Genomic DNA, 22,895 nt, shown 5'->3' on the forward strand with positions numbered 1-22,895 from the left:
TCTAGGTTCTTTCAGTGCACAAAACTAGGAAATTATTTAAATATATTTGAAGAAGTTCATGTTGATATTTATAATTCATGTTTAAGACTACAATGATCTTTCTGAACTTTTGATGTGATATTTGCATCTCTTTTCTCTGGCAGTGAAAATCTTGGTTGTTAATTACAATACTGATATTACTATCAGCAATAAAACTACCTAGCACAGTTTGAGTTCCTTTTTTTCTTAGAATGTATCCTATTAAGGACGTACAAGTAGAGTACTATATTCAACAGTCACTTGGAATCATTACTTTCTCTGTACAGATCCTAACAATATGAAATAAAAACAGGTCCTTTAATTGTTTGAATGAAATTTGGATGTTTGCTTTTTACACCTCTAAATTAATTTTTAAAACATTTAAAACACGTTGGCAAGAAGAAAATCAAAACTATAGAAAAGGTTATACTCAGAGAAGTTTTGCTTCTCTCCTTGTCCTCTCCTCATCCCGTCTTCATTCCTTATAGGTGACTGTTTCTTACTCTGAAAGCTGGTAGTTTAAAGGAAAGAACTAAACTCTGAGGACAAACTAAAATTTATCTGCAGCTGATGAGTGAAAATCATTCTTTCCGACTGAGAAAAAAATGTCAGTTAATAAATGAAGAGGAATTTACTTGGAAAATCTTTCTGCAAATCTCAGTAAAATAATTCAGACAAGGATGTAAGACCATTAGATACAACGTTGTTGGAGAAGAAAATATTGGCACGGAACCAAAGTATCACCCCATTCTGAAGCTGAGTTCAAAATAAACAAAAACAAAGTATCACCTGCAGATAACTTGCTTGTTGCAAAGGAAAAACATATCACTACAATGTAGAGATCTCATATTATCATCCTAGCTAGGTGTTCAAGCTTGACATTATGTGCTTACTGATGGGAAACAATATGCCATACACAGCAGCAGCCATGAAGCTCTCTTCAAAAATATTTAACATGATTCTAGTCAAGCCATTAGGCTGAACTTCCAGTTTAGAACTGGGTGAAGGTAGAGGAATAAGTTAAAAAATCTGGGGTGCAGATCATCCCACAAAACTGATCTTGTTTCTTCAAATAGGAAATGTCATGGGGAAAAAATTACAAAGCTGTTCTACTTATAAGAGACTAAATAAGACTAGATTTTTAAAAGACAGAATGATACAAATAACAAAATATTCATACTGGGTACCCAAAGTGCAACACTGTGCAATATTAACCAACTCATTATTACTCTTAAATGTATGTATAAATAGTTGTAGAAGTAATATGTGAAATGTGCTACTGATTTTTTACACTGGCAACAAGGAGGACATTAAACATTAGAATTACAGAGTTTTATTTATATAAACCATTTAACAACATTTTATTAAAGTTTCAAAAATTAAATTTAAAGTTTTATTTAAATGTTTATTTAAAATTGAGAATTATATTTATATTTTCTTTTAAAAATAATTTTGAATATTTTAAAAGACACTTTTTTGAAAACATGAAAATAATTTTTAATATTTACTTTTCATTTTCAATGAAATGTATGTAAATATTATACATTTGAAATACATCTTTTATATTACTGCCAACAGAACACAAATAATAAGAAAATTCATTTAGAGGCAGAGGCAGGAAGATTGCTTGAGCCCAGGAACTAGAGGCTGTAGTGAGCTATGATTGCACCACTACACTCCAGCCTGGTGACAGAGCAAGACCCTGTCTCTAAAAATACACACACACACACACACACAGAATTAAATTAATGATTTTGCTAGGATAAAAGCAAGACAAAACTGAGAAAGTTTCTTGGAATGAAGATTTGAAAAGATAAGAAGAGATAAAAACAATGGAAGAAAAGCCAAATATATAGATAACAGAATCAAAATAAGCAGAGTTCCTGAAAAAGATATCTGAATAAAATGAATATTAACCAAACATATGTTTTCATCACTCACTCAAACATTGCTGCTAAACATCTGGATAAGTACAATAATTGTCATCTTTGATAATTTTGCACTGTGTCATGTACAAACCACAATGTTACATATCTTTCTTAATATCATTATAATGAAAAGTTATTTGCCAAGGTAAGAAGATGGAATATATTTGAAGTTTGCTAGCATGATTCAAATATTTTATTTTATTTTTTATTTTCTCTTTGTTTTTCTTCGAGACAGTGTCTCTCTGTGTCACCCAGGCTGGAGTGCAGTGGCACAATCACAGCTCACTGCAGACTCAACCTACCAGGGCTCATGTGATCCTCTCACATCAGCTTCCTTTGTAGCTGGGACTAGAGGACTGTGCCACCACACCCAACTGATTTTTTGTAGAGACAGGGCATCACTTTGTTGCCCAAGCTGGTCTCAAACCCCTGGGCGCAAGCGATCCTCCCGCCTCAGCCTCCTAAAGTGCTAGGATTATAGGGATGAGCCACTGTGCTCAGCCAATTCAAATATTTTAAATAGACATATTATATGTGGATCTTCATGTGAACTCTTGCCTTGGGCTCTACAGCTGCAAACATTAGGGGGTGGGCCTTACTGCAATTTTTAAATGCCAAGATTAATTAAGCAATATCTATAAAGTTTTCAGAGAAAAACATTGCAATCAAAGGATTTTAAATTCTTTGTACCCATTCAAGTTTCCTTGAACATGTAAGAGAAATGAAAGAACATTTCAGATATTCAAAGGCTGAAAAATATACCATCCACGAATCTTTCTTGGAAAAATTATGTAAAGACCAAACATCCCAAAATACAGAGCTCAAGATTAGGAGATTTCAGACTCATAGGAAGATGGCCATATGAATGTGTTCCTGCCATTCAACTCTCTCTACTCTAGCCCAGTAACAACTGCTTCCCCAAGTAGGCAGATATGGAGTACGTGAGCTAACCCTCAGGTCTGCTGAGATCCTTTCAGAAAGAGGGAACTTAGGACTTTCCCCTGCAGGCCAGATGAAGATGTGGGGACATGTAAAAAGAACAAGAGCCTTAGGATAAGGATTGAAAAGTCACCCATATATGATTGGCTGGCTCATGCCTGTAATCCCACTACTTTGGGAGGCTGAGGAGGGTGGATCACCTGAGGTCAGGAGTTTGAGACCAGCCTGGCCAACATGGTGAAACCCCTGTCTCTACCAAAAATACAAAAATTAGCCAGGTGTGGTAGTGGGTGCCTGTAATCCCAGCTACTCAGGATGTTGAGGCATGAGAATCACCTGAACCTGGGAGGCAGAGGTTGCAGAGAGTCAAAATTGCACCACTGCACTCCTGCCTGGGCAACAGAGGGAGACTCCATCTCAAAAAAGGAAAAAAAAAAAAAAAAAAAAAAAAAAAGAAAAGAAAAAAGAAAGAAAGAAAAGAAAAGAAAAAGAAAAAGAAAAAAATGTTACTGATATAAGATCATACCAGGTCTCACGAACATTTCTTTTTGAATATCTGGCCCTTGGGGACCTGTGGAAAACTGACAGGTAGATTGAATCCTTGCTGCCCAGAATCTGAGAAGCCAAGGGAATAGAGCATTGTCAGCAGTGAATAAACATCTTCAGGCTTGGGTACCAGTGGGCTGCAAGACAGAAAACGACAGTGCCTCTCAGAACTAGTGGAGTTGCACTAGAGGAACACCAGCATCAGGACTTTAGCTCTGAGCAAGGGTGTAGCTATGCAGAGTAAAAGGAAAATAACAAGACCCCTAACCTAGCAGCCAGAGTGAGGAGGAACAGGCAGAACCGCTATTACCTCCTGAAACAGAACTACTAGAGGACAAAGAAGTCATCTTGAACAAACCAAAACAAGTGCTTAAGAAAACCTGATTACAAATCACAAACCATGGATTTTAAACTTAGAAAATAAGTAGATGAATTGAAGCAGAGAAAGGTCACTATTTAGATTTCAAATGGTGAAATGTAAAGGTCAGGTTGAAGGCCTAGCTCAGAGCATTCAGCAAACAGGCAAAAAATTGAAACTCATGAGAGAAAAAACAAAAACTGCCAGGACAGATCCAGAGCATCTCTCATAAAAATGACAGGAGTGCCAAGAGAAGTTAAGGAAATATAGATGTAGGAAAGGCAATAATTAAACAAACTAATAAAAGAAAACTGAAGTCTGCAAATTAAAGGGGTCCACTAAGTCCCAGTTAGGATTGTCAGAAAAAATATACACACCTACACATGGATTCATAAAATTCTGTACTCCAAGGATAAAATAATACAAGCTTCCAAATTGAAAGAAAAAGAGAGTATAAGAGAGAGAAAAAGTCATCTTCTTACTCCTACAAAAAAAAAAAAAAAAGATTTCTTTCTTAATCAAGTTTGAGTCCTTTCTTGAACATTTGGCTAAAATGCTGTAGGTGGTTGGTATGGTCTCTGAATATTTCCGTATCTGGAAATTATTTTTCATTCAGCAAGTAAAGGATATCTTGGCTGTGTAACAGACATTTATATAATACTTACAATGTGCCAGGCACTCTTCTCAGCACTTTAGAAATGTTAACCCTCTTAATTCTCATAACAATCCCATGAGATTGTTATAATCCCCATTTTAACAGAATGGAAGTACAGAGGTTAAGAAACTTACCCAAGGTCACAAGCTAGTAAGTGGTAAAAGCATTTCTCTTTGTTACTATCAGTCCATGTGCATCTAATATTAAAAGCCACAAACTGAATAAAGAGAGGCATCATATAAAGTAGCAATTCATGCAGATATAATGGTCATTAACTTGTATGAACTAACAACATACATAGATAGATTTGTATCACAGTTTTTGGATGAGAAAAGTACCATAACTAAAGTCAATAAACGATATGCTTGCAAAAGTATTTATAATGCAAAACAAATAGTTAAATAGCTCTTAGAAAACAACAGTAAAAAAGCAACCTGACAGAAAAAAGTCCTAAGGAAGTAAATATGCAGAAGAGTAAATACAAATACATACATGAAAAGATGTTCAAAATACTACTATGCAGAGAAATATGAAGTAACAATGACAAATCACTTTACATCCATTAGATTATCAAGAATGAAGAGCTTTAGTTAACATGTTACCAAAGTTGTTACTATAGCTTATAGAGCCTAATGTAATCCAAACCCAGACCATCCCTTCTGACCTAATTTCTTTCTACTCCTCCCTCATCACTCCACCCCAGTCACACTATCCAGCTAGTGACCTTCACACAAAGCACGGCTCACTCTTCCTGAAACACTCATTTCTTAGATATGACTCTGGCTTGCTCCTTACTTCAGGTCTTTGGCCAAAAGTCAACTGCTCAGAAATTTGCCATGATCACTCAACAATCTCATATATAATGCTCCTTCCATACTGCTCCGTGTGCTAACCCTACTTTATTTGCCTTACAACACTTATCAGTTACCTAGCATAACTGACTTGCTTATTGTATTTGTACAATACTTATTTTACTCTATTGCATTTGTTATTGTAGGTCTCCCTTAGTAGGAGACAGGAACTTTTTCACTCTAGCACCTAGAACAGTGCCAGGAACATGGCAGACACTCAGTAGACACTGACAGAATGAACAAACATGCAATAAACAAACACCGACCACTAGAACGGATACTAATAAAATGGAACTCTTCTATATTCATGGAGAATATGTAGATTTATAATAGCATTTCTGAGTTTCTGTAAAATGATACATATGTATGATAATATTCCCCTTAACTGAGCAGTAGGTCACCATCTGCATAATCTAAATAACGTTCCAAATATAAGGACAAATGTAAAAGAATGCCTATAACGACACTACTTACAGTGGAAAAAACTAGAAACAAGAATGAATCCTCAGCAATAAGGATATAATTAAGAAAACGTGGTACATACACAGGGCAGATTATGCAGGCTTTAAAAGAATTGAAATTAGATCAATGCCTGTTTTCTTAGAAGGATCTGTACTACATATTAAGCAAGAAAAGCAAGATTCAGGTGTTTATACTGTGAGCCCATTTTATGAAACAATGACTAAACCTCCACTCTATACATATACATATATTAGCCTAGTGAAAGCGAGGTACCCGCGTTGATAATGGTCACATGGAGCTTGGGCAAGGTAAGGAAAAAAATAATGCTCTTTTGAAAAATGTCCACACTTGGCCGGGCACGGTGCCTCACGCCTGTAATCCCAGCACTTTGGGAGGCCGAGGCGGGTGGATCACAAGGTCAGGAGATGGAGACCATGGTGAAACCCTGTCTCTACTAAAAGGACAAAAAATTAGCTAGGCGTGGTGGCGGGTGCCTGTAGTCCCAGCTACTCAGGAGGCCAAGGCAGGAGAATGGCGTGAACCTGGGAGGCGGAGCTTGCAGTGAACCGAGATTGCGCCACTGCACTCCAGCCTGGGCGACAGAGCGAGACTCCGTCTCAAAAAAAAAAAAAAAAGAAATGTCCACACCAAAATCAACACAAATGATACAGTCCCCATTATGTACAATTATACATGTGCGGCAGATACGATAGGTTGTCTGTCCAACAGCCACTCCTGATCATTCTTCTTTGCTATCAAACCTTACCTCTCAATATAGTAGCAGAAAATGTCAGAAACACTTGTTCCCAGTCTCCCTTGTAGTTGAAGGATGACCATGTAACCTGACCAAAGGGAACTAAAAATCTTCTAGAGTCTCCTAGGAAGCATACTGTTTCTCTTTGAAAAGAGAGGTATGAAGAGAAGCAGCTCATTTCCTTGCTTCTAGCTTTTGAACATAGTTATCTGAGGAAGTTATGACTGGAGCTGGTAGAGCCATCCTGCGACTATGCCAGGAAGGCAAAACCAACAGAAGTCACTCCAAAGCCCTGACTCTGCTAAACTGCTATCAATCCTAGAACTGTCATCTCCAGCCTTCTTATTACATGCTATATATTTAATGAATACATTTCTATTGTTGACACTACTTTCAGTCAAGTATTTGGGTCAGTTGTAACCCAACATCTTAACTAACCCCGTATCTATGTGAATGTTACGAATCCACAAAAATCTGACCACCAGGCCAGGCGCAGTGGTTCATGCCTATAATCCCAGTACTTTGGAAGGCCAAGACCAGTGGATAACTTGAGCCTATGAGTTCAAGACCAGCCTGGGCAACATGGTAAAACCCTATCTCTAGAAAAATATATATACATACAAAGATTAGCTAGGACTGGTGATGCGGGCCTATAGCCCCAGCTACCTGGGAGGCTGAAGTGGGAGGATCACATGAGCCCTGGAGGTTGAGGCTGCAGTGAGCCAAGGTTGTACCACTGCACTCCAGCCTGGGTGACTGACAGAGCAAGACCCTGTCTCAATAAAAACATTAAAAAAAAAAAAATTATCACCAAAATATTAACAGTACTTATCTTGGATCAGGGAGATGGAAGGAAATTGCAGGTAACTTTCATTTAATCCTCATACTTTTATAAATTGTTTGGATCTTTAATGAGCAAATATTCTTTATAGAATCAGCTCAAAACAGTAATTTTATTTTATTATTACACATAATTTCATTATTTTAAAATAATGAAATCAAAATAATACAGCTGATTTCATTATTTTAAAAAATGACGTTAGAGTCAGGCAATAAATAAGATAAATTAGAGATAAACTTAAATGCTGTAAATGTGATTATAAAACATGGTACAAGGCCAGGTGCAGTGGTTCATGCCTGTAATCCCAGCACTTTGGGAGGCGAAGGTGGGTGGATCACCTGAGGTCGAGTTCGAGACCAGCCTGACCAACATGGAGAAACCCCGTCTCTACCAAAAAAATACAAAAGTTAGCCAGGCGTAGTGGCACACGCCTGTAATCCCAGCTACTTGGGAGGCTGAGTCAGGAGAATTGCTTGAACCCAGGAGGTGGAGGTTGCAGTGAGCCAAGATTGCACCATTGCACTCCAGACTGGGCAACAAGAGTGAAACTCTGCCTCAAAAACAAAAAACAAAAAACAAAAACATGGTACAAACTGTCCAAAAGTTACTATTCAATGAGAAAAGAGATGATGTTTTTAAAAGTATTTAAAATAATTGGGCATTTAAAAAAGACTGAGAAGTATAAAAGTTGAATTTTTTTTTAATAAGAGGAGTTAATAAAAATATTACATGTCATGCCATGGTTGACACTGGCAATTAAAGAACACAGATTAAAGAATGATTTTGGAGACTTAAAATATCCACTATATGAATCAAATACAAAATTTGCATATTTTAGAAATACAAAAGTAAAGAAAGTAGTTTAAAGCAAAGCACTGAAAAAGAAGTAGCAATCAAGCATTTAAAAGACTAAAAATGCAGGTTGGGGTTGCTCATACGTGTAATCCCATCACTGTGAGAGGCTGAGGTGAGAGGATCGCTTGAGACCAGCAGGTCAAGACCAGCCTGGGCAACATAACGAAACTGTCTCTATTTTATTTAAAAAAAGAAATTAAAAGTGAAAAAATTAAAAATAAATACAAATTAAAAACCAAAAAGATGACTATAATCAAAGATATATTTTATAACAATAAAGACAAATTAATCTTGTACAGTAAATAAGGATGATCTGAAAAGTTAAAAATGACCAAACTCTGGCCTCCAATTGAAAATAATAGGCAGAAGATGAATTTGTCTCCCTTCCTTGCCAAAAATCATAAGGAAATAACAGTGAATAGGAATAAGGACTTCTGATGTGAAATAGCTGTGCAAATCAGCATCTTTTACTTTCTCCTCTTAGAACTGTTAGATATAAGTTCTAAATTTCTTTTCAAAGAATCGGTATGTCAGTATGTTCAATTCTTTACCTTCTACTTTTAAACTTAACTTCCTCATAAAGCAACCTTTTCCATTACCTGCTCCACCCTGACTCATTCCGATTACCTGCTCTGTCATAACCATTTTTCCCACCAACCACTCACTCCCTCACTCTCTTTAAATTAGCCAATTGGAATTAGTTCAGCATGTGCGGTCTAACCCTAGCCAATAGCAGAAAGACACAGCAGCAGGGGTCATGTGCCTCAGGGATAAGAACCACTTCCCCTCCCTTGTCCAAGTGTGCGCTCACCATTGCTCCATCTGTAAGGGCGCACCCTTCTATAGAAGTACCTTGCCTTGCTGAGAATTAAAAAGAAAATTTTATATTCGAGTGCTGTTTATTTTGCTGCACTGAAACTTTATATATAACAGAATCTGGATGAAAACAACAAGAATATGGGGTAGGGGAGAACATATGACCTTTCTCAAGGAAACACAGGAAAAGTATAATATGGACGCCAAAACATAGGTAAGTAGTGTGAAAGCACCTGAGATTGTACAGACAGAATAGGGACAGCCCACTGATGGCAAATCTCAGAGAGCACTAGAAAAATACACATGCACCCTAAAATGTATATCCTTCTTTGCTATAAGCAGTGCAAAAACAGAAGTGAGCAGGACTGACAGAGGCAGCGAGGCATACAAGACTAGATGGTACCAAGGAGGCCTGGCAACAGAAAATGTGAGAAATACCAGAGAAGTACACTCAAACTGCAATTCACTAATTTTTTTTTTTTTTTTTTGAGACAGAGTTTCACTCTTGTTGCCCAGGCTGGAGTACAATGGCTTACCGCAACCTCCACCTCCCAGGTTCAAGTGATTCTCCTGCCTCAGCCTCCCAAGTAGCTGGGATTACAGGTATGTGCCACCACGTCCAGTTAATTTTGTATTTTTAGTAGAGACAGGGTTTCTCAGTGTTGGTCAGCCTGGTCTTGAACTCCCAACCTCAGGTAATTTGCAGGTCTTGGCCTCCCAAAGTGCTGGAATTACAGGCATGAGCCACCGTGCCTGGCCTCACTAACTAACTTTTTAAAAATGGCACATCAAAGATAATATCAGAAATAAAATGAGCCACGCACAGTGGCTCACACTTGTAATTCCAGCACTTCAGGAGGCTGTGGCAGAAGGGTCACTTGAGTCCAAGAGTTCAAGACCAGCCTGGGTAACATAGACCCTGTCTCTACGAAAAATAATAATAATAGAAATAAAACGAAAAAGCAGCAAAACTGACCAGCAGATAGAAAATACAGCAGAGAATATGAAAAATTCATAGTTAAAAAAGAATAAACTGGCTATTTTCATCAGGCTAGGCAACTGAAATTCAACTGACAAGCAAAAAACAAAACAAAACAAGAAAGAGTAGGAGGTGTACTGAACAGATGGTAAAATCTGAATAATGCCTATAAAATGCTTGAGTGTATTAATGCTAATTTCCTGATTTTTATCATTATACTATGGTTATGTGAAAAAATGCTCTTGAAAGTCAGGTGTGGTGGCTCACGCCTGTAATCCCAGCACTTTGGGAGGCCGAGGTGGGTGGATCACAAGGTCAGGCGATCAAGACCATCCTGGCCAACACGGTGAAACCCTGTCTCTACTAAAAATACAAAAATTAGCCCGGTGTGGTGGCAGGTGCCTGTAGTCCCAGCTACTCAGGAGGCCAAGGCAGGAGAATCGCTTGAACCTGGGAGGCGGAGATTGCAGTGAGCCCAGATGGTGCCACTGCACTCCAGCCTGGCGACAGAGAGAGACTTGGTCTCAAGATAAAAAATAAAAAATGTTCTTGGTTTTAGGAAACAAAGATTTTAGGAAATACACACTGAAATATTTGGGGCTAAAGGAGTATCATGTCAGCTTATTCTCAAATAGTTCGGAAAAAAATTTACGTAGAAAGAATAGGCAGAGTGTAGTGGTTTGTGCCTGTAATCCCAGCACATTGGGAGACCAAGGCTGGAGTTGCTTGAGGACAGGAGATTGAGAACAGCCTGAGCAACATAATGAGATCCCATCTCTATAAAGTTTTAAAAAAGAATAAAGTAAATGTAGTAAAATGCTAACATTTAATGAATCTGGGTGAAGGGTGGTCTTGGAAATAATTGTATTCTTGGCTAGGCAAAGTGGCTCACGCCTGTAATCCCAGCACTTTGGGAGGCTGAGGCAGGTGGATCACCTGAGGTCAGGAGTTCGAGACCAGCCTGATCAACACGGAGAAACCCCATCTCTACTAAAAATACAAAAATTAGCCAGGCGTGATGGTGGGCATCTGTAATCCCAGCTACTCAAGAGGCTGAGGCAGGAGAATCGCTTTAACCCAGGAGGCGAAGGTTGCAGTGAGCCAAGATGGCGCCATTGCGCTCCAGCCTGGGTGACAAGGGCGAAATTCAGTCTCAAAAAAAAAAAAAAAGGATTCCTGTATTATTGTTATAATTTGTATGTAACTTTGAAATTATGTCAAGATGTAAAGTTAAAAAAATATTTACCTGGAATTGGCCAGGTGCGGTGGCTCAGGCAGGGTGAGGTGGCTCATGTCTGTAATTCCAGCACTTTGGGAGGCCGAGGTGGGCGGATCACAAGGTCAGGAGATAGAGACCATCCTGGTTAACACGGTGAAACCCCGTCTATACTAAAAATACAAAATTAGCCGGGCGTGGTGGCAGGCTCCTGTAGTCCCAGCTACTCAGGAGGCTGAGGCAGGAGAATGGCGTGAACCCGGGAGCCGGAGCTTGCAGTGAGCCGAGATCACGCCACTGCACTCCAGCCTGGGCGACAGAGTGAGACTTCGTCTCAATTTAAAAAAAAAAAAAAAAGGCCGCGTGCGCTGGCTCAAGCCTGTAATCCCAGCACTTTGGGAGGCCGAGGTGGGCGGATCACGAGGTCAGGAGATCCAGACCATCCTGGCTAACACGTGAAACCCCGTCTCTACTAAAAATACAAGAAAATTAGCCGGGCGTGGTGGCGGGCGCCTGTAGTCCCAGCTACTCAGGAGGCTGAGGCAGGAGAATGGCGTGAACCCGGAGGGCGGAGTTTGCAGTGAGCCGAGATTGCGCTACTGCACTCCAGCCTGGGGCACAGAGCGAGACACCGTCTCAAAAAAAAAAAAAAAAAGTACCTGGAATTTACACATAGATAATTCTAATGCTTAGTCGAAAGTGAAACCTGTCCATTTACAATTCTAACCTACACTAAAGGTTAGATTTCAGGGGTTAGAGAGAAGCTATAGTTCCTAGGGGCAAGGAGTTCACACAGATAATACCAGGGATACACATTGCATTGGAGAAATATTAGACATTTCTCTGTGTAATAAAGCCCACAGTCAGCAATAAAAATTGCCATATTTTAGCATCAAATAACTTTACATTGAATTGTATAGGGCAAAAACTCTTAGAAATACAAGGAGGAAATGAGCATATCTACAAATCCATTACGACAAAAGCTTTAACCCAGGCATGGTGGCTTACGCTTGTAATCCTACCTACTTGTGAGGCTGAGGCAGGAGTATCACTGGATCCCAGGAGTTCGAGACCTGACTGGACAACACAGTGAGACCCCATTTCTACAAACAAATTTAAAAATTAGCTGGCTGTGATGTTGCTGTATTCCCAGCTACTTGGGAAGCTGAGGCAGAAGGACCACTGAGCCAGGCTGGGCAACAGAGAAATACTGCATTTTTTTTAAAAACAAGCAAACCAAAAAACCCCCCAAAAAACAAAAGCTTCATTTGGGGAGATGTTTTTGTCCTGCTCTTTTACTAGTGTAAACCAGCACTTAAGAGGTGCCTGGCATATAATAATTATTTAACAAAATGTAGTAGAGATTTGAACACATTTCACAAATTTACAGATAATCATCATGAGGGTGAAACCATGTCCTATTTTGTTCTCTACTATCTATTCAACACATAACAGATGCTCAATAAATATTTGTTGATTGGCTGAGTCTGCTCTTTGATACTTGTGGGAGATTGAATAAAAACATCTTTTAATGGGTCAGAATTCTAGTGGTATTAAAAAAGGAATGTACATATTCCCTCCACCTTCTTTTTAATTTGTAACGTGACACCACATTTGGGTTAGGTGAATATAGGCTCTTCTGCTATACACAACAAAGAGAAGTATTCATGTTATTGCAGATGATGACATAGGCTTAGGGTCATGAATTGTGAGACCTTAAATAGGCAACCAGTCTGGCAATGTTATTAAATGTTCCATCGTTGACTCCCTACCCCCTGCAAAACATATTCCACAGAGAACCTATCTAAAACCAGCATTACACTTTTCACAGATTATTTAGCTGATTAATAGTTAACAGTGCCATGTAGCAAAATGATTCATTCAGTTATTTAGGGATATATTTTGTATTTATGTTGAGTATAACTTGAAGTAAAATTAATCAGTTGTAAACAAACAATGAAGGCTTCAGAGAGCATTTTTTATGACCAAGGTGGCCAATTGTTACAAATTGCTTTGTAATTTTCATAGGCCCACATTACCACAGATACTTTTTGTGGCACTTTTTCAAACTACAAATTGTGACTGACTAGATAAAGAGGATTGAGACCAGCATTAAAGAAGAAGAAGAAGAAGAAGAAGAAGTTGGGTGGTGCACACCTATAATCCTAGCTACTAGAGAGGCTGAGGTGGGAAAATGGCTTGAGCCCAGAATTTGAGGCTGTAGCGCATCATGATGGCACCTGTGAATAGTCCCTGCACTCCAGCCTAGGAAACACAGTGAGATTCTGTCTCTAAAATTTTCAAAAATTTTTAAATGAAATGGACTAGCATAGAAAATCTCAAAATGCATTCCATATGGTAACACTGAGAACCACTTACTGAAACTTTTGTTTTGGTGTATACATATATCTACATAAACTGAGCCACAAAATAGAATGTATTTCTTACTGTAGGTTGCAGTGAGAAACTTTTTGAAAAACACTTTATGCTTTAGAAGTCTTTGCAGCAGAACTTTGACCCACTGCTAGGATGATTTGGTGGCATTCCAATCAGGTACATTTCATTATCAGACTGAACAAAAAGAACGACAATCTTATTTAAGCTCAGCTCTCAAAGCGTGTGATTGCTCTTCAGATACTTGCCCAAAAGTAAAATGCACTGCCATTTGAAACATTAAAAGCTCACCTGAGAAAAAAATGCATACAGCACAGTTGTCCAATAGAACTTTTGTAGAAATACCTGCACTGTCCAACATAATAACCACTAGCCACATGTATTGAATACCTGAAATGTTGCTAGCATGAGGAACTGGTGAATTTTATTTAATTAACATTAAATAGCCACATGGGGTTAGTGGCTACTGTTTTGGATAGCATAGATACAGGGCATTATGCCTTAATACTTTCAAAATGTAGGTACATGAACAAAGAAATAAATGCTACATGTTTGAGATGATGAATATCCTAAATACATTGATTTGATCATTATACATTGTATGCATGTATCAAAATATCACACATATCCCATAAATATGTACAATTATCAACAAAAAATAGGTTTTTAAAATGTGGTACATGAACTGTAAGGATCATCTGAATCACTTGGGAGTTTCTTAGAAATGCTGAATCACAGACCTGACTGCAAGCATTAGAGTGACCAGCTGGTTCATGGGCACAATGAATTTGAAAAGCACTGATCTATAGGACTGGTTTTCAATGGACACAGAACCAGTGAGCACTGCTGTACCAGTGGAAATTTATGGGACACTTTGGTTGGAACAATTACTGGTGAAGTGCTTCTGGCACTACTACACATCTAAGAGCTGGCATCTCAAATGGCATTCAAATATCTTGCCAAATATGTATGTAATTTTAAAATAATCTATTCATAATAGTGAACATTTGAATTGAACTCAATTTTCTAACATTATCTAGCACCAAGTATTTTTTGTGCAACTTTAATATATTCTGAATGTTTCAGGAATACCACATGTAAATTGAGGAAAAGATGTATTTTTGTCCAGAACTTTTACTAAGTGTTGTGCCTCATTTCAGAAAAACTTATTTAATAGCCTACACTTAAAAGTTGTCATGTGCACATGAAGGTAGAGGTTCAGTTACCAGACTACTTCATTATGTAGTTATGTTAGAACTAAAACAAATATTTTATTTACAACAACTTCCCTCTTATTTCTTTTGTTTTCTCTATTATTCTCCAGTTAAGACTTTTTTCTTTAAAAAAAAAAAAAGTAGGTAAGTAAGTTATATACACATGAATTTCACTTCAGGATAATAGTGTGCACTGATTTTATATATGAGGTGCTGGGTCTAACAGACTTAACCACTGATTTAAAGATTTATGCACCTATTACCATCCCTCTAGATCAGGGGTCCTTAATCTGGGAATACCGTACAAGGATCCTCAGCTAAGAATTCTATTGAGTGCAGCTTCAGGAGATCTATAAAGTCCTCAGTAGTACACAATTTGATGTATATGTATTAAATGATAATCATCAAGGTGTTGCCACCATGGGGTGAAGAACACATAACTTTATCAGGAAGTATTAGATTAAGAACCATACATTACACCCTGAGACTGTATAAATTAGGCTGGACTGTAAACTTGGGCCTCAAACTGTGGATCGCCACCCAGTTACATTTACACAATTGCAATTTGTATCACTTAATCAACCTACAATGATGAACTCTACAAAAAGAAAAAAAAACAAAAGAGTTACAGAGTCACTGCATTACTCACACTATAGGTATTCCTTCATGGAGACATAGGGAAGGCTAACAACCATTAAACATTCACTACACACCAAGGAATACATTACATTCTGTACACCCAGGAATTCATTTATAAAATCTCACAACCACTTTCTGATACAGGTATTACTCCTTGTTTCACAAATGAGGAAACTAGCTTAGAAAGCTCAATTAACTTTGACTAAGTTTATACAGCTAATAGCAGAACTAGAATGTGAACTCAGGTTGTCTGCCTCCCAAACATGCACTCACTTTTCTGGAGAGGGTGGCTACTTTTTCTTTAATGTTACCATAAAATATATATCTATTGGATCTTGTCTTCCATTGGCATAGCCTGCTAGATTTCTTAGGGCAAAAATTGTATCCCACAAATGACAGTTGCCCAAGCACGACATCAGCATCTTTGAGTAAATTGCTTCACTTAGTCACTTAGAATGGGCTTTATGGAATGCATTTGGCATGCTAAACTTACTTTTGGTTTAATCTTTTTTCACATTCTGTCTTTTCTTCATTTTTAAATTTACTTCCTGCAATAAGGCAATGAACAAATAAATCCACACTACACGCTGCTTTAGGTAATGCAGGAAATACTAAGACAGTCCTACAGAGTGAATACAGCTTTACTGGATGATTCAGAAACCACCTGGAATCATTCTCATAATTCAAAACACCAACTATCATTATGATAACAGTACATAAGTTCTAGTATTTTCCACTTTGAGAGAACCCTGGTTTCCTTGACTGCTTTCTAAAGAGTAGAAAAAGAACACCTAACAGGGAGATCAACAATGAGCACATTTGAGGGCATAGGCAAAAAGTAGGGAGATCAGTTGTTATGTCATTTAGGATAAGAACTGAGACAGGGACAGTCAGGAGACAAATAGAAACTGCAATGGACTTGGAGACACTGCCTAAGTGGAAGGTGAAAGGAAGTACAGCCATGCAAACCATACTTAGTTGACCATATTGATGACAAAGTCGTAAATGGTGTTAGGAGTTTGTAGGAAGTAAAAGGGAAATTTAAAGAGAGTAAGCTATTTGGTTTTTTGCCAACACCACCATCACTACCAAACGTTTAGAGTAGGTGGTCAACAAACTTTTTCCATAAAGAACCAGTTAGTAAATATCTCAGGCTTTGCAGCCAGATAGTCTCTGTCTACTTTAAGACAACTCTGACATTGTGGCACAAAAACAGCCATAGATATATGTAAACAAATGGGTAAAGGCCATGTTTCAATAAAACTTTATTTACAAAAAGTTTTGATGTGAGCAGTCAAAAAGTCAAAAAATACCAGATGCTGGCAAGGTTGTGGAGAAAAGTGAACACTTATTCACTGTTGGTGGGAGTGTAAATTAGTTCAAACATTGTGGAAGACAGTGTGTCTATTCATCAAAGGCCTAAAGATAGAAATAGCATTCAACTCAGCAATCCTATTACTGGGTATATACACAAGAGAATATAAATCATTTTATTATAAAAAGACATGCACACGTATGTTCATTGCAGCACTATTCACAATAGCAAAAACACGGAATCAACCTAAATGCCTAATGATAGACTGGATAAAGAAAATGTGGTACAAATACACCACAGAATACTATGCAGCCATAAGAAAGTACAAGATCATGTCCTTTACAGGGACATGGATGGAGCTTGAGGCCATTATCCTTAGCAAACTAATGCAGGAATAGAAAACCAAACATCACATTCTCACTTATAAGTGGGAGCTAAATGAGCTAAATGATGAGAACACATGGACACATAGAGGGGAACAACACACACTGGGGCCTTTCACAGGGTGGAGGGTGGGAGGAGGGAGAGGATCAGGGAAAACAACTAGTGCATACTAGGCTTAACACCTGGGTGATGAAATAATTTGTACAACAAACCCCATGACACAAGTTTACCTATGTAACAAACCTACACTTGCACCCCTCAACTTAAAAGTTAAAAAAAAAAAAATGTGGCACAAAATGACAGGATGGATAACCCACAGGCAGTAGAAATGGAAGATGCAAACATTTGAAGACAACCTTCATAAAAGTGCTACTTACAAAACAGCATGTAGAAGAGGAAAATAGTGGTTTCCTGAAAGGAGAAAAAATGTGCTTAATAATCACTTATCATTCTGACTCAGTTACAAAACCCGTGTGGAGACATGCAGGACATTGCAATATTTAACCATAGTAATTATCTAAAAGGCAGAGCTAGAACACAGAGCCCCAACAGCATATCTAATATACTCAGCACCTTGACATAAACAATACGAAACAAGGTCAAGTTGGGATAGATCGTATGTCTCACATATCCTATGGCATATCCTACACATCAAAACACGATGTCAGGCATCACACACAAACCATTCACCCAAAATTGAGTCAAATGTTGAAGTCACAAAATAAACCAGAAAAATAATGGCCTTAAAAACAAATCAGTCCAGATGCGGTGGCTCACGCCTGTAATCCCAACACTTTGGGAGGCCAAGGCGGGCAGATCACCTGAGGTTGGGAGTTCGAGACCAGGCTTACCAACATGGAGAAACCCCCATCTCTACTAAAAATACAAAATTAGTCGGGCATGGTGGTGCATGCCTCTAATCCCAGCTACTTGGAGGCTGAGGCAGAATCGCTTGAACTTGGGAGGTGGAGGTTGCAGTGAGCCGAGATCACGCCATTGAACTCCAGCCTGGGCAACAAAAGCGAAACTCCGTCTCAAAAAATAAAAATAAATGAAATGCCAAGGGAAACTGGTTATGACCATAAAGACGTGTTTGGGAAATGCTCTCATTTTAGCTGTGAAGTTAAATTCATTATAAGGCATGACAATAAAACTAGGTCCAATATCACTGCATTTGATTCAGTTTTTTCAATGTTTACAGGTAAATAGGTAAAATGAAAGTAGACACTAGTTCATAGTATCTTTGGGATACTATAGTTCCCAAAGATACAGTTCATACATCTTTGGGAAAGAGTACAATCTAGCAAATAAAGTACGTGTATAACAATGTTGGCTCGTTAGAGGAAAATACATTAAAAACCAATCAGAAAAATATCACAAGGACCAAAACTGTATAACTCACAAAGCTGCCTTGTAGAATACAATAACAAAACAGATGATGGTCTGTATACATAGATTAGAATGGTTTGGGTATTGAAGGGGTAGATGGTAAGTGCCAGTTGATACTGCTGACAAAAATCAATCCATCTTTTTTTTTTTTTTTTGAGTCGGCGTCTTGCTCTGTTGCCCAGGCTGGAGTGCAGTGGCGCAACCTGCTCACTGCAACCTCCGCCTACTGGGTTCAAGCGATTCTCCTGCCTCAGCCTCCCGAGTAGCTGGGGCTACAGGTGTGCACCACCATGCCCGGCTAATTTTTTTTCTTATTTTTAGAGACGGGGTTTCACTATGTTGGCCAGGCTGGTCTCGAACTCCTGACTTTGTGATCCACCTGCCTCAGCCTCCCAAAGTGCCTGGATTACAGGCACGAGCCACCATGCCCAGCCCGAATCCGTCTTCTTTTTGCTTAGTGTAAAATGATACGAATACAACTTGAGGGTCTCTGAAGGCAAAGATTCAACCAGTAAGAGATACATCTGTAAAATGGAACAGCAGACACTAAAAATAATGCATTCTACATACATCATGACAAGTAAAAATGAGAAAACAAAACTAACAGAATTTTGTGTCCAATGAAAAAAGTTACATATATTGTACATCTTTTTTTTTTTTTTTTTTTTTTTGGAGATGGAGTCTGGCTCTGTTACCCAGGCTGGAATGCAGTGGCACGATCTTGGCTCACTGCAGCCTCTGCCACCCAAGTTCAAGCAATTCTCATGCCTCAGCCCCCCAAGTAGCTGGGATTACAGGCACGCACCACCACGCCTGGCTAATTTTTCTAATTTTAGTAAAGACAGGGTTTCATCATGTTGATCAGGCTGGTCTCAAACTTCTGACCTCAGGTGATCCACCCACCTCGGCTTCACAAAGTGCTGGGATTATAGGCATGAGCCACCATGACCAGCCACACTGTACATCTATTGTATGCACAAGTTTCTAGACATGTACAAGAAATTTGAGTGGCACCTTTAAAAACAACAGTAGGATAGGAGACGGAATTCTCACCTTCTACCTTTCTGTAGGGATGAAAAATAAAATCAACATGTATTATGTTTGGCCAAACATTAAAGAAAAAAATCACAGATCAGTATTTTGGGAAGGTGGCTGGAGAAACCTCTAAAGCCACACCAACGCAAACACAATTGCATCAAAAATACTACAGTATGCTAAAAAATGTTAAATGAATGGTGAAAAAATTTTAAAGTACAATCACATACTCAAAAAAGAGTCACAAAACTTTACTTGGAAAATCATATAGAGTTCAGTAATATAAAAGTAGAAACGGTCTTGCAAAAGCTATAATTTGCATATGCTGGTTTGCTAGAGTCCTCCTGGAATGTGATCTGTTTAGAATCAACGTTTTAGAGCTGGAAGAGTATTTTAGAGCTTAGAAGGGTATTTAGAACAACCAACCACGGCCGGGTGCAGTGGCTCACGCCTGTAATCCCAGCACTTTGGGAGGCCGAGGTGGGCAGATCAGGAGGTCAAAAAATTGAGACCATCCTGGCCATCATGGTGAAACCCCACCTCTACTAAAAATACAAAAATCGGCTGGGCATGGTAGCACGCGCCTGTAGTCCCAGCTACTCGGAAGGCTGAGGCAAGAGAATCACTTGAACCCAGGAGCCTTCTTCCAGGAGGCGGAAGTTGCAGTGAGCTGAGAGCGCGCCACTGCACTCCAGCCTGGCAAACGAGACTCCATCTCAAAATTCAAAAAAAAAAAAAAAAGAACAAAAAACCTCACTTTATATTTACTTCTAGACTACATAATCCCCAGTAATAAAACTCTACTCCTATTTTCAGTAACAAAAGCTATTTGTAGAACAGACACGTGCTGGTTTTTTGTTTTTTGTTTTTTTTTTTGAGATGGAGTCTTGCTCTGTCACCCAGGCTGGAGTACAGTGACGCGATCTCAGCTCACTGCAACCTCCACCTCCCAGGCTCAAGTGATTCTCCTGTCTCAGTCTCCCAAGTAGCTGGGATTACAGGCACACGCCACCACACCCGGATAATTTTTATATTTTTAGTAGAGACGGGGTTTCACCATGTTGGCCAGGCTGGTCTGGAACTCCTGGTCTCAGGTGATCCACCTGCTTCAGCCTCCAAAGTGCTTGGGATTACAGGCATGAGCCACCGCTCCCGGTCAGACTAATGCACTTTTAATATATGTCTCTGCTTTTAAAACTTTAGAGCAGGGTCCCAGACCATTGTTCTTGCTATATGCCCAGCACGTGGAACATAGTAAATAGAAGTGCTCAATACATATATATGTGTGTATACATAACTTTTTTTCAGAAAAGGTAGGAAAGTGAGTTCTGTGCACAACTATGAAAAATCACAATGTATGACGTTAAAAAAAAGCTGCAAGATTAAAATATGAAAATTAGTTCCCCTGAATTGGAAAAGGCAGCACCATAGGCACATGTGACCACATGCCTGAAATTTCATTTTTTGCTTCTACCAGTGGAATGGTAATAATATTGAACTCTAAACCATGGTAGTAGGAAGGCTACCTAATGCCTACTTCGGAATTCATAGTAAAGCAGGACACAACAGTTTAAGATGGTAAAAGGAGAACAGGACCAAAGTTTTTGACACCAAATATATTAAATGTATGAAGATGAAAATTGTAGACCTAACAGACCTGGTTGTTTTAGGGAATGATGGGCAAATGAGTTCCCCTGGGCTAATGGGCAAAGCAACCTGAGAACAGTTTCTCACACCATATGTGAGGGACCAGTCTTAACCCCTAAATTGTACTCTGCCAGACATACTATATATACACATACATATATGTTTTGTTTTATATATATATATAATATATTACACACACACACGTACTTAAATATTTTTTAATTTTTTTGTAATGATAGGGTGTCACTTTATTGCCCAGACTGGTGTTGAACTCCTGGACTCATGCAATCCTGCCACCTTGGCATCCCAAAGTGCTGGGATTATAGGTATAAACCACTATGCCTGGCCTGTAAGATATTTTTTAAAACATTACTAGAAAAGTGATCACATATTGTCACAGTAATATAAAATTACTATAGAAGTTTCCAGACACATACAATTTGACCTCGAGAAATATGCTGAAGTTTTGTTTATCAACATCAATCTGGCCTAAACTCTTGAATTTGTGTAAAAAGGATCTGACATTGTTTTACTACTCGATAATAAAAACATTCTGTAAGAAACAGAGATAAAAGGTGCATAGCCTTGTCATTAACTTTAAAATACAACACTGCTTTGTCACAACGCCTAAAATTATCCTTTTGAATGCAACTTTAGCATTTAAGAATCTCAATGCCTATTAGTTTGAACATTTTGCCTTATTTTCCCATTTATATTAGATTAGAATACAGAAGCTTAAAATGTATATGAAAACACGACCATGCATTGATTAATGATGGAAATACGTTTTGAGAAATGGGTCATTAGGTGATATCGTTGGGTACATACACAAACCTAAATGGTATAACCTACCACAAATATAGGCTTCGTGGAACAGTCAAATATTGCTCCTAGGCTACAAACCCGTATAGCATGTTACCATACTGAATACTCCATAAGGCTATTTGTGTATCTAAACATTACATAGAAAAGGTACAGTAAAAATACAGTATTACAATGTTACTGGCCCACAATCCTGTATGTGGTCTGCTGCTAACCAAAACTTCCTTACATGGCATGTGACTATGTTTACTAACACTATCTACCGTAAACTCCTGTACCTTTGCCTCCAAACTTCCCCAACTAACACAGTGAATCTAGGGAAATTTTCCATCTATTACTAGATTCATTACCAAAGGAAGTAAAATGGAGAAATGTTTGCCCAACCTATAACAAGCTGAGGTGATTTACTATAGCCTGTTAGGCTGTACCCTATGGAGAAAATGTTATATAATTATTGTGTCTGGAACCAAATTTCCAGAATTCAAATTCACTCTTTGTAATTTACAAGCAAAAGTTACTTAAATTCTCAGTAACAGCACCTTACATCTCAAAAGATTATTCTGCAGGTTAATGTGCACGTAAAGTGACTAAACTACTGTCTGGCACATAAATTATTACTATGTAAGTGTTATAATTATTTAACTGCATAGTATGTATTAAATCCTTCTGTAGAATTGGGATAATAAACATTGAATTCATTAAATAAAATGTCACATTCCTACAATAAACTGCTTTCGCCCATTAAAGCTTATTTCAATTCTCTATTATGAAAGTACATCTATTTGGGCTGGGTGCGGTGGCTCACGCCTGTAATCCCAGCACTTCGGGAGGCCAAAGC

This window comes from Rhinopithecus roxellana, chromosome 2, assembly GCF_007565055.1.
Source record: "Rhinopithecus roxellana isolate Shanxi Qingling chromosome 2, ASM756505v1, whole genome shotgun sequence".
NCBI classification, from domain to species: Eukaryota; Metazoa; Chordata; class Mammalia; order Primates; family Cercopithecidae; genus Rhinopithecus; species Rhinopithecus roxellana.